Source organism: Nycticebus coucang, chromosome 6 (assembly GCF_027406575.1).
Source record: "Nycticebus coucang isolate mNycCou1 chromosome 6, mNycCou1.pri, whole genome shotgun sequence".
Lineage (NCBI taxonomy): Eukaryota > Metazoa > Chordata > Mammalia > Primates > Lorisidae > Nycticebus > Nycticebus coucang.
Window position 1 is genome coordinate 91,966,650 of NC_069785.1, and position 16,291 is coordinate 91,982,940.

General features: G+C 39.9%; 1 pseudogene; it reads right to left on the minus strand.

The window, feature by feature from the left end:
- Positions 1-1,250: 1,250 nt before the first annotated feature.
- LOC128588798 (elongation factor 1-alpha 1-like) lies at positions 1,251-2,698 on the minus strand (annotated as a pseudogene).
- Positions 2,699-16,291: the final 13,593 nt, after the last annotated feature.

The window sequence follows — 16,291 nt, forward strand, 5'->3', positions numbered from 1 at the left end:
GTTTTCTTTTATGACTTCATTGTAGCGCATCAACTTTGATCATTGTATTTATTAACAACATTCCCCTCTCAATGTCTATTTCCTCATCTCTGCACAAGTTCAATGTTAATTCAATGATATTCTGCATCTCGCCAGTTGTGGTATCTTTGCATGTGTGTTCTTTCTTCAACTCAATCAGTAGTTCTATTCAGTGCATATTCTAGATTTTGTATAAATTTTACTTGATTAATACATTTTCCAAGGTTTTGGTAAACCTGAGAATGTCTTTCTGTTGTGTAAACAGATGAATGTTAAACTTGTTCACGTTCAGTCAATATGGGTAATAGATTATTCCCAGATGTTCCTAAAACTGTTGTTTGGTATTAATATTTCTAAAGGTTTTTTGGTTTTCACTGCATAAATATAATTTTGCTGCTTGGAAAATTATATAATTTTAGTTTTTCTTTAAATTCTATTTTTCTTATGCTTGATTTTAGCACTACTATTATTATCTCTTTAAGGGCTGCTTCTTATCTCATACATTTTGGGAATTCCTATTGTTGGCAATGTGAAGTTAGTATTTTACCTTACAGTGCATTATCTTTGATCAAATTATTTTGTGTATTTATGTACTTGGCTGTTTTTCCTGAAATTCCCTTGTCTTTTATTTATTCAATTTCTATATTATGGATTCTGCTTTTGGTTGGTTGTTTTAGCAATCTTATCTAATAATTACTACTTGCATTTAATTTATTCTCTCTTTTATTATATGTTTTATAGAACAAGTCTTTAGTCCTTCAGAATTTCTTATTGTTTTTATATTGTTTTTATTGTTGAAAATACTTATATTGTTGAAATTTGTGAGCAGTTTTGTTCAATTATATATATTTATTTGTTTGAAAATAACTTCTTGATCTTTTTAATAGTGATTGATATTTTCTCATTTAAATTTTGTATCATGGTTTTAAGGAAGGAAACTTCTTTTTTTCATCATTACACTTTGTTTTAATGGGTCTCAAAATTCTGTGACAGCTTTTTGGTTAAGTTGTTTCCATTAAAAAGTACAGTTTTAAAAATGAATAAAACTGTCACACAAAAAGAAACAAATGGTTCATAAAACATTTTCCTTTCCTTCTGAAGGTTTTATGAAGCATCGTTATCATTAACCAGTCTTTTCCTATTAAACTTAAATGGCCAATTGAAACAAACAGTTCTGAGACTGTTCTTCCACCACTGATTAAGACTGGGGTGGCAGGCATTAGAGATAATATTCATTTAGCCTTCCAAGCTTTCTGGGCAGACTTGGTGGCCTTGACAGCTCCAGCAGCCTTCTTGTCCACTGCTTTGATGACACCCACATCTCATGTCACGAACAGCAAAATGATCCAGAGGAGGATAATCTGAGAAGCTCTCAACACACATGGGTTTGCCAGGAACCATACTGATGAGGCAGCATCTCCAGATTTCAGGAATTTAGGGCCATCTTCCAGCTTCTTGCCAGAGGGGTGGTCAATCTTTTCCTTCAGCTCAGCAAACTTACAGGCAGTGTGAGCTGTCTGACATCTAGTCTAGGAGCACAACCAGCACTAATTTGGCCTGGATGGTTCAGGATAACCATCTGAGCAGTGAAGCCAGCTGCTTTCATCGGTGGGTCTTTTTCGCTATCACCAGTGACATTGCCACAATGAGCATCTTTGACAGACATATTCCTGACTTTGAAGCCCACATTGTCCCCTGGAAGAGCTTTGCTCAAAGCTTCAAGGTGCATTTCAACAGACTTTACTTCAGTTGTAACATTAACTGGAGCAAAGGTGACCGCCATGCCGGGGTTTGAGAACACCAGTCTCACTCAGCCCACAGGGACAGTACCAATACCACCAATTTTGTAGACATCCTTCAGAGGCAGACGAAAGGGCTTGTCGGTTGGATGAGCTGGTGGCAGGATGCAACCCAGAGCTTCAAGCAGAGTGGTTCCACTGGCATTGCCATCTTTCCAGGTGAATTTCTACCCCTGAACCAAGGCATGTTAGCACTTGGCTCCAACATGTTGTCACCATTCCAACCAAAAATTGGCATGACTGCTACTGTGTCAGGGTTGTAGCCAATTTTCTTAACGTAAGTGCTAACTTCTTTAACGATTTCCTCATATCTCTTCTGGCTGTAGGGCGGCTCAGTGGAATCCATTTTGTTAACACCAACAATTAGTTGTTTCACACCCAATGGGTAAGCCAGAAGGGCATGCTCACAGGTCTGTCCATTCTTTGAGATACCAGCTTCAAATTCACCAACACCAGCAGCAACAATCAAGACTGTACAGTCAGCTTGAAATGTGCCTATTCTGAGATAAAAATTTAAAAAATCATCTTTTTCATAAAATCTCTGTGTCCCAGGGCATCAGTAATAATCACATAGTGTTCAATGGTCTCAAATTTCCACAGGGAGTTACCAATGGTGTTACCACACTCACACTCAGCCTTGAGTCCATCCAAGACCCAGGCATACTTGAAGGAGCCCTTTCCCATCTAAGCAGCCTCCTTCTCAAATTTTTCGATGGTTCTCTTGTCAATGCCACCACCTTTGTAGATCAGATGCCAGTAGTGGTAGACTTGGCTGAATCTACGTGTCCAATGATGACGATGTTGATATGAGTCTTTTCCCTTTCTATTCTGGATGGTATGGTTGGTTTTAATGACACCTGTGCTCTGGCAGCAAGACACATGAAACTCAGCAATATGGTCTGAATGTTTGTGTTCCCCTAAAATTCATATTTTGAAATCCTAACCCCAAGGTGATGGTTTTAGAAGGAGTCTACACTAATGAGGTTAATACCCTTATAACAGGAGCCTGTGAGAGCTCAGTCACCCCTTCTGCCATGTGAAGTCATGGCAAGAAAAAAGCCCTTGCTCTTCTGTGGCCTCAGCAGTGAGTGCCCCTCATCAGATGCTGAATCTGCTGGTGACGTGATCTCTGACTTCCCAGCCCCCAGGACTACGAGAATTCCATTCCGTTGTTCCCAGTCCATGGTGTTCTGTTACAGCAGCCACAATGGAAGTAATGATTCTAAGTAAAAATCATCATGGAGGCATGCTACAGTGTACACGTGCTGGTCCTAGACCCAGAGAATGGAAGGACCAAACAAAGTCACCGACACGCTTGCTTTGCAGGTGATACCGCTTTGGGCCCTTGTTGCTGCTATCTGTTCTGGGCCTGTGGATGCTTTGCTGGAACAAACCAATCATCCCTGTGGCTGTTCAGCTATTTATTGCTGACAAATGCACTTGCTCTTGTGTCCTTTGAGTAGAAAAAGACTGTTAGCTCCAGGCATCTCTCACCTGCTACGCCTCCATGTTCAATCTTAATTCTGCTCTTTCTAATTACACTGGCTGCTGTGCTGAGTGGGGGAAGGAAGGGAAGTAGAGGGAGAGAGAGAGAGACAGAACAGTGCACGTAAACATTGCTAACAAAGAAAGGCCTGGTATGGCCATTCTCCCCCACTTGCACTATGTCCTAAGTGTTTTAAATTAATTCAATGAGCCATGTGTTTTGAGCATCACAGTTTGGTTGGTAAATCTTTCTGCAATAGTTTGTCTCCAGCAAACAATAATACCATGGCAATTTCCTGTTCAGACAATAGTACTAGAGGGATGGAAGGGGCAGTAGAGATTACCTATGTCACCCCCAATATTTTACATGAGCAGAATATATAGCAGTGGGGGATTTTAAAATTTTGTGCTGGGCAGCACCTGTGGCTCAAAGGAGTAGGACACCAGCCCCATTTGCCAGAGGTGGCAGGTTCAAACCCAGCTCTGCCAAAAACTGGGGAAAAAAAAAATGTGCCTAACCATGTCTGAAGCATATGTCATGTAATAATAATTGGGCCCACGTACCCAATTACTTCATTTAAAACTAATATTAGTTCATCATGAATACACGAAAAAGAGACAAATTAGAGTTTTAGAAACTTTTTAGTTATAATTGATATGATGATCCTGTTTCTTTTAGGTCTTAGTTTCTAGTGAGGGTATGCTATCTGGTGGTTTATTATTATTTTTTATCCTCTCTAATTTTACTCTCTAAACTCAGAACTGTTTGGACTGTCTCATATCCAAATTGTGGAAACTTCTAGGAAAGAAGTCTGATGTGGAGTTAGAGTGTATTTTTGTCAAAATGGCTCAGTAATTTCATGCTTTGCTTCAAACACACAGCAGTGATAGGTAAATCCTTCATAAGATTAACTCAAATCTAAACAGGTAAAACTTACTGCTGACCAGTAGTGGCAGAGCTGACCTGGTGGACTTCAGATACATGGCAGTCATAGCAGCTTTGAGTTCTGTCCTGGAGGATGAAGCAGATAGGAACAAGGGTTTCACATGTAACTTGCATTCTGAAAATAGGAGAACTCTCAGTGTGCAAAAGAAGGCTTTAAAGACAATGGTGGTTTTTAATAGCATTCTAGAGCTACAGCTTTTAGTAAGTTTCAGGCCCAGAGGACCCACAGAGGCCTTTGTGATCATGGCTGAACCAAGATGCCCTGTGTTCTGTGTCTGGATCTGAGGTGTTACTGCAGGTCAGGTGGCCCACAGTGCCATTATAAAGTCTGGTCCAGGAGAGGCAGCCCATAGATTCAGTGGAAAAAGCACGAAGAAACAAAAATGAGATTGAGGTAGTAAAAATTCTCTGATCCAAAATAAACTTATACACAGAATTCTAAAACACATGAAAAAACCTAACACTAAGCAGGATAGCAAATAAACATACAGTCAGTACACAAATTGCCAAGAATCCTAGATAATACTGCTTTTAAGGAACAATTTTAAATAAGTATATTTAAGTGCTCTCTATGTTAGGATAATTGGTCCCAGACTAACCATCAATGACTAACGTAGATGACAATGAAACAGAACAAAATATATGCAATTACTGTTTTCATGCTCTAGAGAAAAGATAGGCGAGAGCAAATTCTCAGTGGTGGCAATACAAAAGGTAGGCTGTATGGAGTCCCTGGAGTTTTGTTTCTAATATGCTGTGTACGCACGAGAACTCCAATATAGCACAATAGTTTTGCTGTACTGCAGGAGGCAGAGATAAGAATTTGGGCTAGTGGAGCAGAGATCAGAGTCTGGGCTACTGGAGCAGCTGGTATAAGGAATGTTACCAGAGAGGAGGACTCTACAAAAAATGAAAGAAAGGAAAGAAAAAGAGAGAAAGAAGAAAAAGAGAGAAAGAAAGAGAGGAAAGAAGGAAGGAAGGGAAAGAAAGAGAGAGAGAGGAAAGAAAGGAAGAAAGAAAGAAAGAGAGAGAGAGAAAGAAAGAAAGAAAGAAAGAAAGAAAGAAAGAAAGAAAGAAAGAAAGAAAGCAAGCAAGCAAGCAAGCAAGCTAAGTTGTACATGCTCAGGGCAAGACTCCACAGGAGTAGGCAAAAAAACAATAATTGAGAAAGACGCCCTACCAGGGAGCTGAGAACACAACAACTTCCATGCTTTGTGAAGGGCTGAAACATTCAATTTCTGATGAACTGAGTTGGAGGGAAATGAGTAAATAATATTTCAGCAGAGGTCTCATGCTGGCACCTGCCACTTAAGAACGAGGGTAATCCACCCCTAGAGTAAAGATGACTCTAGACCACCACACCAAAATTTGAAAACAAGCCTTGAAAGCACTGAGCAGAGCTACAGATGAATTGACTGCTTATCAGGAAAAAAAAAAAAAAAGAAAAAGAAAAAAAATCACTTAAAAGTTACAGAAGACAACAAAATTCAGATATGCAACACTGCAGTGCTCCTGATGACCACCAAACAGTAAAAAATTACCAGACACCTAAAGAAGCAAAAACAAACAAACCAAAAAAAAAAAAAAGTGACTCATTGCCAGGAGAAAAAAAAAAAGTGAAAAACAAAAGACACAGCTTTACAGAAATGATGCAGTTTGCCCACAAGGACTAGAAAACAGCTCTTATAAACATGTTCAAGGAATTAAAGGCAAGGATGAATGTAAGGAAAGAACAAAAAGAGCATCTCAACAGAGAAATGGAAACAATAGAAAAATGAAATAGAAATCCTTGAACTAAAACATACAGTATATAAAATGAAAAATACATGTTTTTCAACAGCTATAAACTTCAGCGTCCTTTTGGTTGTAAGTAAACATTCCACTTCCTAAAACTGAAAAGTAAATGTGAGGATCCGGGGGTTCTTCATAACAAGAAGGCCTTAGACTCAAGACAAGAAAACCAGCAGGAACTAAGGTGATTCTCTAGCTCTGTAGCCACGAGACTTTGTGTCTCTGCCTACTTCTGTATATGTGGTTCAAAACTCGCTCAAAACTCTCTCTCAGCTCCATGGCATGGTTTGTCTGCAAGCATAGCTATCCCATACCACCCAAGTTTAAACATTCCATCGCAATGAAGACAAGATAAGGAAATTATTTTCTATTAACATCAATTTCAAATTCCTGTGAAAGAAAATCTCGGTGATCAAACAAGGTCTGGTGTCTACACCTGACTTGACCTTAGAGCTCTGGTGCTGATTAGTGTTACCTGAGAAAACATGACCACCAAGGCCACCCCCAAAGGATTTTTCTGAGAGTAGGAACACTCACCGAGCAAGCTCACCCCCCAAATCAGCATGTCACGGATGTCAAATATATTCTGGTTAGTTAAAAAAGTTAAATATGCATTTCATACCTTTGGTGAATGAGACATAGTAAATACTGTACTATCTGTATTGGTGAACTTTGAAATAAACCTCTTATAAAGTAGAGTGAGTTGCTATGTCCCTTTAGCATAATAATAAAAATAGTATTAACAAATAATAAATAAAATAAAAAAATAATAATTACAGCCTCTACACATCCAAGAACACAGTAAGCAAAGCAAGCAGACAGCCCTCAGAATGGGAGAGGATATTTGCAGGTTATGCTTCTGACGAAGGTTTGATAACCAGAATCCACAGAGAACTCAAACTTATTAATAAGAAAAGAACAAGTAATCCCATTTCATTTTGGGTAAAAGACCTAAACAGAAGTTTCTCTGAAGAAGATAGGAGTATGGCCTGTAGACACATGAAAAAATGCTCATCATCTTTAATCATCAGAGAAATGCAAATCAAAACCACTTTGAGATATCATCTAACTCCCGTGAGAGTGGCTCACATAATAAAATCCCCAAACTGCAGATGTTGGCATGGATGTGGAGAAAAGGGAACACTTGTGCACTGCTGGTGGGAGTGCAAGCTAATATGTCCCTTTTGGAAAGAAGTATGGAGAATACTCAGGGATCTAAAAGTAGACCTGTGGTTTGATCCTGCAATTGCTCTACTAGGTGTATATCCAAAAGACCAAAAGTCACTTTATAACAAAGATATTTGCACCAGATTGTTCATTGCAGCTCAATTCATAATAGCCAAGTCATGGAAGAAGCCCAAGTGCCCATCGACCCATGAATGGATTAATAAATGTGCTTTATGTATACCATGGAATATTATGCAGCCTTAAAAGAAGATGGAGACTTTACCTCTTTTATGTTTACATGGATGGAGCTGGAACACATCCTACTTAGTAAAGTATCTCAAGAATGGAAGAAAAAAATGTCCAATGTACTTAGTTCTATTATGAAACCATTTTACAATCACTCACACTTTCTTATGAAGAATAGATCACAACTATGGCCCAGGATGAAGGCAGGAGGAGGGGGGATAGGTGAGGAGGGGGGAGGTTAGATCAAGGGAAGGTGAATGGTGGGATCACACCTATGGTGCCTAAGGCAAGGGTCCATGTTGGATCTATTAGTATAGAGTATAAATCTCTTAACACAATAACTAAGTAAATGAGATGAGGTATATATTAACCAGCGTGATGTAAGCGTTCTTAATTCTATATGAAATCAGCACATTGTACCCCATAAATGCATTAATGTATGTGTGATCTATGTGTTTATGATTTAACAACAAATAATAATAACTTATACAATTGACAACATGAGTGAGTAATCTGTGTATATTCATGCTGATTAAGATGAAGATGATGTCTCTTATGCTGGGGATAATGACCACTCACTACACCTTCATGTCAAATGATCTTGCCTTCTAGGGCCTAATCCTCAAATTTAGGTAAAGCCAAAAGAAAATTAAGAATCATAAATCTAAGTCAAACTAGTTTGGGGCTAAGTCACACCTGCTCATGTCCCTCATGAGCCAGCACCTTGGCTATACTCCATCTGTAGGGAAACCTCAGAATCTTACTGAATGGCTTTTGAACCAATGATAAGAGCTGGTAACACTCGGTGTTGCCAAAGAGTTATTCTGAGACGTAAAGAAATAAAGGAGACAGATTGCTGACTTTCTGGTTTTCCTCTTTGTTTTTTGCTTTGTAGATTTGAAAAGAAAAACAGAGGGTGTCACAAAAAGCTGGTAACATTTCATGGTTCTGAAGCTGTATAAGAGCAACCCCGAAGGAGAAATCATAGGAACTAGAGTTTAGAATAGTGTAGATATTCAAGTAACTAATAATAGTGAGGGTCGGGGGGGGGGGCACCATGAATAGCAGATATCAGCACCATCGTTCTGTTTGAAGTCCTGGTAGTTTAGATGAGAAGACCATATTCTTAAGATCTTTGGGGCCTGGAAAGACGAGCTATGGTAGGGTAACAAGAGAATTGACATCACCTTGTTGTTTTCAGGGGTTCAGATGCCCAGATGAGTGACAACTTGGGGTTATACCTTTAAAGGAGGGGCGCGATTCCATCATCTTGGGCTCACTGTTTTGTCATGCTTTCCATCTGAGATCATGTCCCCTTCTACATGTTTTCAGTTTATTTATCTCCGCATTGTTTGTGTGGTCAGCAGTGCCAGGCATCACACCCTTCTGGCCCCACTTGGCACTCAGCACGACCCTCAACTGTAAACTGCATGTAACACTGTCCTTTTGTGAATCACTTTGGGTTCTGCTTAAATTGCAAATGTAAAGGGTCTTGACTTCCAATAAAATTTAGGAAATCTTTAGTGAGGGGTCTATTGTCTTATTAAAACTCCAGCAATTAGGGAAGTCGGTCAGCCATCATCTCACTTTTGTGTTCGTCCCCTTCCGCTATGCCAATCTGCCCATCCATCCATGCGTTTGACATGTTCACAGGAATTTCTGCCCAGAGCAGTGAGAAAGCTGAAGCATGGATTCTTATTAGGCTGATAAAATTAGACAGGACTAACCACTTAGAAAAAATCATTAGGAAACAACACTAGGAAAAAAAAAACCTGAGTCATTATTCCACAATCATTCTGCTATTCCATAGTAAGCTTTTAAGAAAACAACTGATTTGTTTAGGTGCCAAAGCATGTATTTTCAAATATATTATTCTCTGCCCTCAGTTAAATTACTTATATGTCAGTGTAAAAATAGGTTCTTTTCAGAGCAAAGGATGATAGTCAATTTACATTATAATCTTCCTATGACTGTAATAGTGGTTATCATGACAGCTAATGTTTCTATACTTATGTTTTTCAAAGCATATCGAGTAACCCAAATGGCTAATAGCATGGGAAAAGTTTTTAAATTGTGATGTATTCAGTTAAAAACTGTTTCCAAAGAATGTTAATTGACAGAAAAATGCTCCTTACAAAATTTTAATCGAAAGTAAAGACACAACTCTAAACATAGCAAGATGCTAATTTAGCATATATATATTTTTATATTACTATCTTGCTCTAACTTCTATGTATGTATTTATTTCTCTCTATGTAAATACATTCATATAGTCTAGAAGGATAGATGCCAGAACACTGAGGATAAACTCTTAGTTTAGTTGCAATTGTTTTTATACTTTAAAAGTTTTTCATTTTTTACAGTCAATAAATGTTCATTTTGTAAAAGAGTGTTATTTATAACGAATTTAACTAACTCTTTTGCTGATTTGATGGGTGAAAAGAGTAAGGGGAGTCTAAAACAGGTCACTGTATCCCATCGTCCATCTCTAGCTGAGTGAGGCCTGCTCAGGATCCTGCTTCCCGTGCTTAGAAAAGACTTCCTCCCCTTTGACTTTTACTGAGGATTTGTTCCTAGATTTAAACCAGTACAGTATTATCCATTAATATCTTGTATTTGGCAAATGTGGGGCACATTCTCCTAACGACATGAGGGCTACTGGTTTTGAGTCCCATATGTAATTGAAATTTTAAAGAGGTTACTCTGGATCCCATCAAATTTAGACTTCTTACAAACTTATTTCCTGGATAACCCAGGGATAACAAATTTCAGTAAGAAGATCTCCACTGAACGGTAAAACTGGCCGCAAGGATTAGACAGAGGGCTGGCCTTATAAACTTCCTTTTCTGTTCATCTACTGCAGACCTTAAGCCAGGTTCAGGTGACTCATCGAGGCTGGGTACCACACTGCACATCTCGGTTCTGGCTTTTGACACCAAGAGCCAAATTCTGACTCACACTGATGTGAAAACCATAGCTCACATGAACGTGGGGTGTGTGTGTCGTCCCCGTCTCCCCACTGCAGGTGTGCTGGGCTCCACTCAGAGGGGCGTATAGCTTTCCTCCCACTCTGAATGAGCATGGGAGGCATAAAACCCTCCCCGTCCTTCCCTTTATTGAGGAGAGAGCACCTCAGGTCCAAGCTGGAGACCATCTCTTCTGGGTTCACAAATAGTTAAGCTCTCCTTTCTACTATTAGGCCCCTGGTGGTCTTTTGGAGGACAAAAGGAACCCAGATTCCAGCTACACAAAGGCCCATTTAGCCTGTAATAATTTTTAAGAATACCGAGGGATCCTGAGACCAAAAGGCTTGAGAATTGCTGCTTCAAATAAATACATGTATAATGTGCTGGCGTTAGGAGAGACTGCCCACTTTTTTGGATAGACTGGAAGTTGCTTCTATCAAACTGTGATTTGACTTCATAATCCTTGTGTTGAATATGCTACAAGTCATGATAATAAGTGGCCCCATGAAATCCATCGTTTTATGGATCCAAAGAAATAGTTGGGAGGACACTGTGATTTTTATTTAAACAGTGTACATATTTTTTGAGGCCCTATTGAAGAAATTTCTCTAAAATTTCAAAACCATAAAATATTGGATCTCCCGTCAGTGATTGATTAGTGTTTATAGATATCATGAATCTCACAACGTTTCTTGTTTCTCTCTTTTGGCTTTGGTTTCTTGGAAATTTATCTCACCAGCAACTGTTTGGCACGGATTTCCACATGCTGGTCTTCTGGTTTTCTTCTGACTTGGTACTGTCATTTTCTTCCAACTTCTACATTTATTTCCCACATTGCACGCACACACACACAGACACACACGTATACACACCTATGCAGACAGCTATGTCTACAGTCTCAGGCTCTTTCTTTCTTTCTTTTTTGTTGAAGTTTGGCCGGGGCCAGGTTCGAACCCACCACCCCATGGTACTTGGGGCTGGTGCCCCACCCACTGAGCCAGAGGCGCTGCCCAGTCTTTGCCTCTTTCATTCGGTCACCAGAATTCTGTGAGGGAAGCATGGCTGGTATTGTCCCTGCTTTGCTGATGAAGAAACTGAATGCTGATTCATTCAGCCAAGGTCACCTGGCTTATAAAAATAGCTGAGGCTAGAACAGAGTCTAGGGCTCCTCTTAAAACCACCACACTAACTCTTTCTGCAGCTTCTTTCAAAGGAAGCATCAAGAGCAGCCCACTACCTAGTGAAGGTGACTGCGGGCCTCTCCGTGGGGAAATGCGCCCGTGGCTCAGCCAGCAGCACAGCCAGGCAGCCCCGCCTCTGAGGGGTGGGAACTCCACATGTTGTGATTCCTTCTGAACTTACATCTATTCAGCATTAAAAAATCCTAAGTTATACATTTATTTTATAGTTATATAAAGAACACCATAAATATTCCTTTAAGATTTCAGTTCTCCAGCAACATAGTTACTAAAAGTAAATGCTTTTGTGATATCAATTCTGTTCTGTACCAATTTATCACCTGCTCTCTGGAAGATTGAAATACAGGGTCTTAGGCCTGTATTTTACCACCTGTTTGACTGTCTAAAAAACCTACAGTAGGCAATTTGTTAATTTCTTTTATTTAGAATAAATATTTGCTTAAGATAGACGTATATTCATATTATCTATTTTCCAATTACTTTTTTCTTTAACATGACCTAGCATACCTACCAAGAAGAATTTTTTTCTTAATCCATAACCTATTGTTGCAAATATTACTAAAACTCTTTCCTATTGGTAGAGTGGAAGAAATGGAAAAAGAGAAGGGTAAAGCCCTCTGAAATCAAGTTAGCAAAGGACACGAAGGAGAGCTCACTGCTGAACATCACCCAGTAGCCTCTCCCCTACTGCACTGGGAGATGGTCTGACAGTGTGATAATTTCTTACAATAGTAACACATCACAGTTTTCCCTAGAATTCCTAGGCAGCATTCATCAAACAGATAGTTTATTTTTCTTTCTTTTCTTTTTCTTTTTTTTTTTTTTTTTTTTTAGACAGAGTCTTACTCTACCCTGGGTAGAGTGCTGTGGCATCACAGCTCACAGCAACTCCAACTCCTGGGCTTAGGCGATTATCTTGCCTCAGCCTCCTGAGTAGCTGGAACTACAGGCACCCGCCACAATGCCCGGCTTTTTTTTGTTGTTGTAGTTTGGCCAGGGCTGGGTTCGAACCCACCATCCTTGGGGCCGGTGCCCTACCCACTGAGCCACAGGCACCTCCCCAGTTTATTTTTCAAAAAATAAGTATCTTTTTGTTAGAGTTTGGGTCATCTCAAACCTTCCCAAAGAGTTCATAATTCTTATCACAAAGTGCCTCCATCACTAATGACTCAGTTTGAATTCTGCGTGTGGTTCAGGGGTAAGAATGGCATACAAACCAGTTAAGATACCAGTGATAAATTTGTGTTTAAGCAACCAGCAAAATATATCAAAGTCTAACACTATTGGGTTAAACTTCAGAAATCTTTGCATGAAGTCTGGAGACCGGTTGCTAGAAGGTCAGCTGGGGCTGCCCAGCACATAACAGTTTCCACATTTGTCTGGCTTTGGCTTTGTCACTTTGAGTATTGGCATGGGAACCTGTTCTTTGTGGTTTAACAGTTTTTTAGTTGCTTATTTCTCAACTTAAGCAATAATCCTCTTTTGCCGACAGCTCTCTCGTTACTGTAGAAATGATCATGTTGTCATAAACACAGCTTTAGTACTTCAGACCGGGGGAGAGAATCAGAGGGTGTTTGAAAAAAGGCTCCTGTTTCCACCCAAACACACCCACCTAAGTATTTACAGAAGACTCAGGGAAAACAGAAGCAGAATTCTTTTTCCTGTTCCACTTTTCAAAGTTCCTTATGTGGAATCAGATGTTTTAATACACGTTTCAAAAGAGTCTTCCATCAAACCTCCAAAAATAAGCAGACCACAATTCTGTTCCCCATTTCCCTCCCCTCAATTTAATCATTTGTTCCAATTTTCCTAACTTTGAAAGCAGATGATTCAGCTCCTCTTTCTGCCTTAGTAGTTTGGAGTAGTTCACATTTCAGAAGCTAATGCTTGATTCTTCAGTTTTATGTATTTTGCTATCTTAGTAGCCTTCATATGTTTTCTATCATTTAATTTCTTTTATGATCTGGCTTTCTTTCCTTTAAATTTCCATTAATCCTATTCTCTCATTTGTTCTCTCTTTTGTATAAATCTCAGTCTCCATTTATGTTCTGAGGAAACGAACCTTTTCTCCCATGAGTTCACACCCCCCTTTTCTTTCTTTTTTTCTTTTTATTGTTGGGGATTCATGGAGGGTACAATAAGCCAGGTTACACTGATTGCATTTGTTAGGTAAAGTCCCTCTTGCAATCGTGTCTTGCCCCCAGAAGGTCACACCCCCTTTTTAACCTTCTCCATCAGAATTCCATTCGCGCTTCTGAGTCAGTAGTGAGATCTATTTGTAGCGTGCCTCAGATTTTTTTTTTTTTTTTTTTTTGCGGTTTTTGGCAGGGGCTGTGTTTGAACCCGCCACCTCTGGCATATGGGGCCTGCGCCCTACTCCTTTGAGCCAAGGTGCAGCCCTCAGATCTCATCTTTTGAAAGAATTTCTCTCCCTACACTGGCTTGCAGCTGCCTCTGCCGAGCCCTGTCCTGAGTTCTTCCTCCTCCTCTGTCTGTATTTTGTGGTTTCCCAGCCCAGCACTGACAGATGAGAATGGCCGTGGGCCCTGAACTCAGCTCTGCCCCCTCTGTGTGACCACGAGCGTGGGGCGGTCCATCTTGATTTCCTTGATAAGGACAACTGGATCACAAGACTTCTGGAAGGATTCGCCGAGGACCTACAGTACAGACTTGGAGTCACGCCGAATGCTATGCTTTTTTTTTTTTCAGTCTTGAGGTTGACACTTACTTGATAATCAGACCGGTGTGTAATAAATTGCCAGTTTCCAAGAGAAAATGCCTTACAAAGAATGGTTTCTTCCTTTGTCTGTTTTTCTGCTACCATGCATGCTTCCATTAATGTTTTCTATATTAAAATTATAAAATACTAATACATATAAGCACAACAATAAATAAAACAGCATGTGCCAATGATCATCCACCGTGGCTTTGACAAACCTCAGAGTTTTGCCATAATCCCAGCAGGTGTTCACGTTAAGGAAACAGAATGTCCTCAACGTGGTGAACGCCTTCTTCGTCCCTTTCCCGACGGCATTCCACTCCCCGCCTCCTTTCCAGAGATACGACCGGAGCTGAATTTGCTCTGATTGTTCTTATGTATATGTTTAGCTTTTCTTACATATACGAAAATATAAAGCATTATTCTGTGTGTTTTAAACACGTGCCTGATACCGTACACTGCGCGCTCTGCCCCTCGCCCAACTCCGCGCGGTTGCGCTGGTTCCACTGAGCAGCGCCCTCGCGCGGACGCCAGCGGTGGTGCCGAGCGCAGTGGGCGGCTCTGATTCTGCTTGAGGATAAAACATGACTGAACTCCAGGGACGGGCTCAGCCCAGGGCTTGCTCTCCTGATACCTTTGGACCTGAGGGAATTTGGGTCTCTTCTTCTCCTGGGAGATGTATTGCTTCAACTAAAACAACCTAAAAAAGTCATGGAGTAAGGCGGCGCCTGTGGCTCAAAGGAGTAGGGCGCCGGCCCCATATGGCGGAGGTGGCAAGTTCAAACCCAGTCCCGGCCAGAAACTGGGGAAAAAAAAAAAAAAAGTCATGGAGTATCCTCGTATCTGGACCTAAGACCCTCTCGATGAGGGATGATTTGCTCTGTTAATAACCGGTGTTCAGAGAGGACACTTGTGGCTTGAGGAGTTAAATAAGATAATGCCTGCACCTGGCTGTAAGTGGCTGTTGAGTTTTCCATTAAAGAATTTTTTTTTTTTTTTTTTTTTGCAGTTTCTGGCCAGGGCTGGGTTTGAACCTACCACCTCTGGCATATGGGGCCAGCGCCCTAGCCCTTTGAGCCACAGGTGCCGCCCTCCATTAAAGAATTTTAAGATGAATCCATCAAAGCTTACTACCTAATGGAAATGTATAAATGCAATAAATTCTCTGCATCGAGTTGTTTTGTTTTCTCTCTTTACTTGCAATAGAGGAAATAACATTGCTATTTTATGTTTTTTAATAGGTTAAACAAAGCTTTATAAGTCTTTTTTGGCAAATAGTAAGTTAGAATTGAATAATTGTTGAAATTTAATTTGACTCACACAATAACTGTAGGAGGTGAGAGTTATTATCCTTATTTGTTGTTATTTTTGTTGTAGTTGTCATTGTTGTTTAGCAGGCCTGGGCCAGTTTTGAACCCACCAGCCCGGGTGTATGTGGACGGTGCTGTAACCACTGAGCTACGGGTGCTGAGTCTATTATTATTATTTTATAAAGTAGTATATTTAAAATAGAAAAAGTTAGTTATAAATGCACAGAAGTCTCCGGTTAGCCTTTTAGTTAGATACAAAGGCTATGTACACACAGTAGAAAACCTGGGAAAATAGTGAAAACACCTTCAGCTAAAGGGTCTGTCCTATTTAGAAATTAGAATTTAGAAAGCCTGGGGTATGATTGATAGTTACTATGTTAAAAAACATTCTTAGCATTTTGCTTTGTGAGTTTTTTTCCCCCCTATACAGATTTAAACCAAACATAAGTAACTTTGTTATGGAATTAATGGGGAATGCTTTGAAGATTTTCATTTCTAAGTGTAAAACATTATTTAACAAAGATTTGGCTTTGATCAATATTCTTTGAATAAATATGGGTTATTACCCCAGTTCTTTTTCTTTTTTTGGTCCTGTTATTGAATCAGAAATTATGTTGGCACTCTCACTGGGTGGGAGTTGGGGGA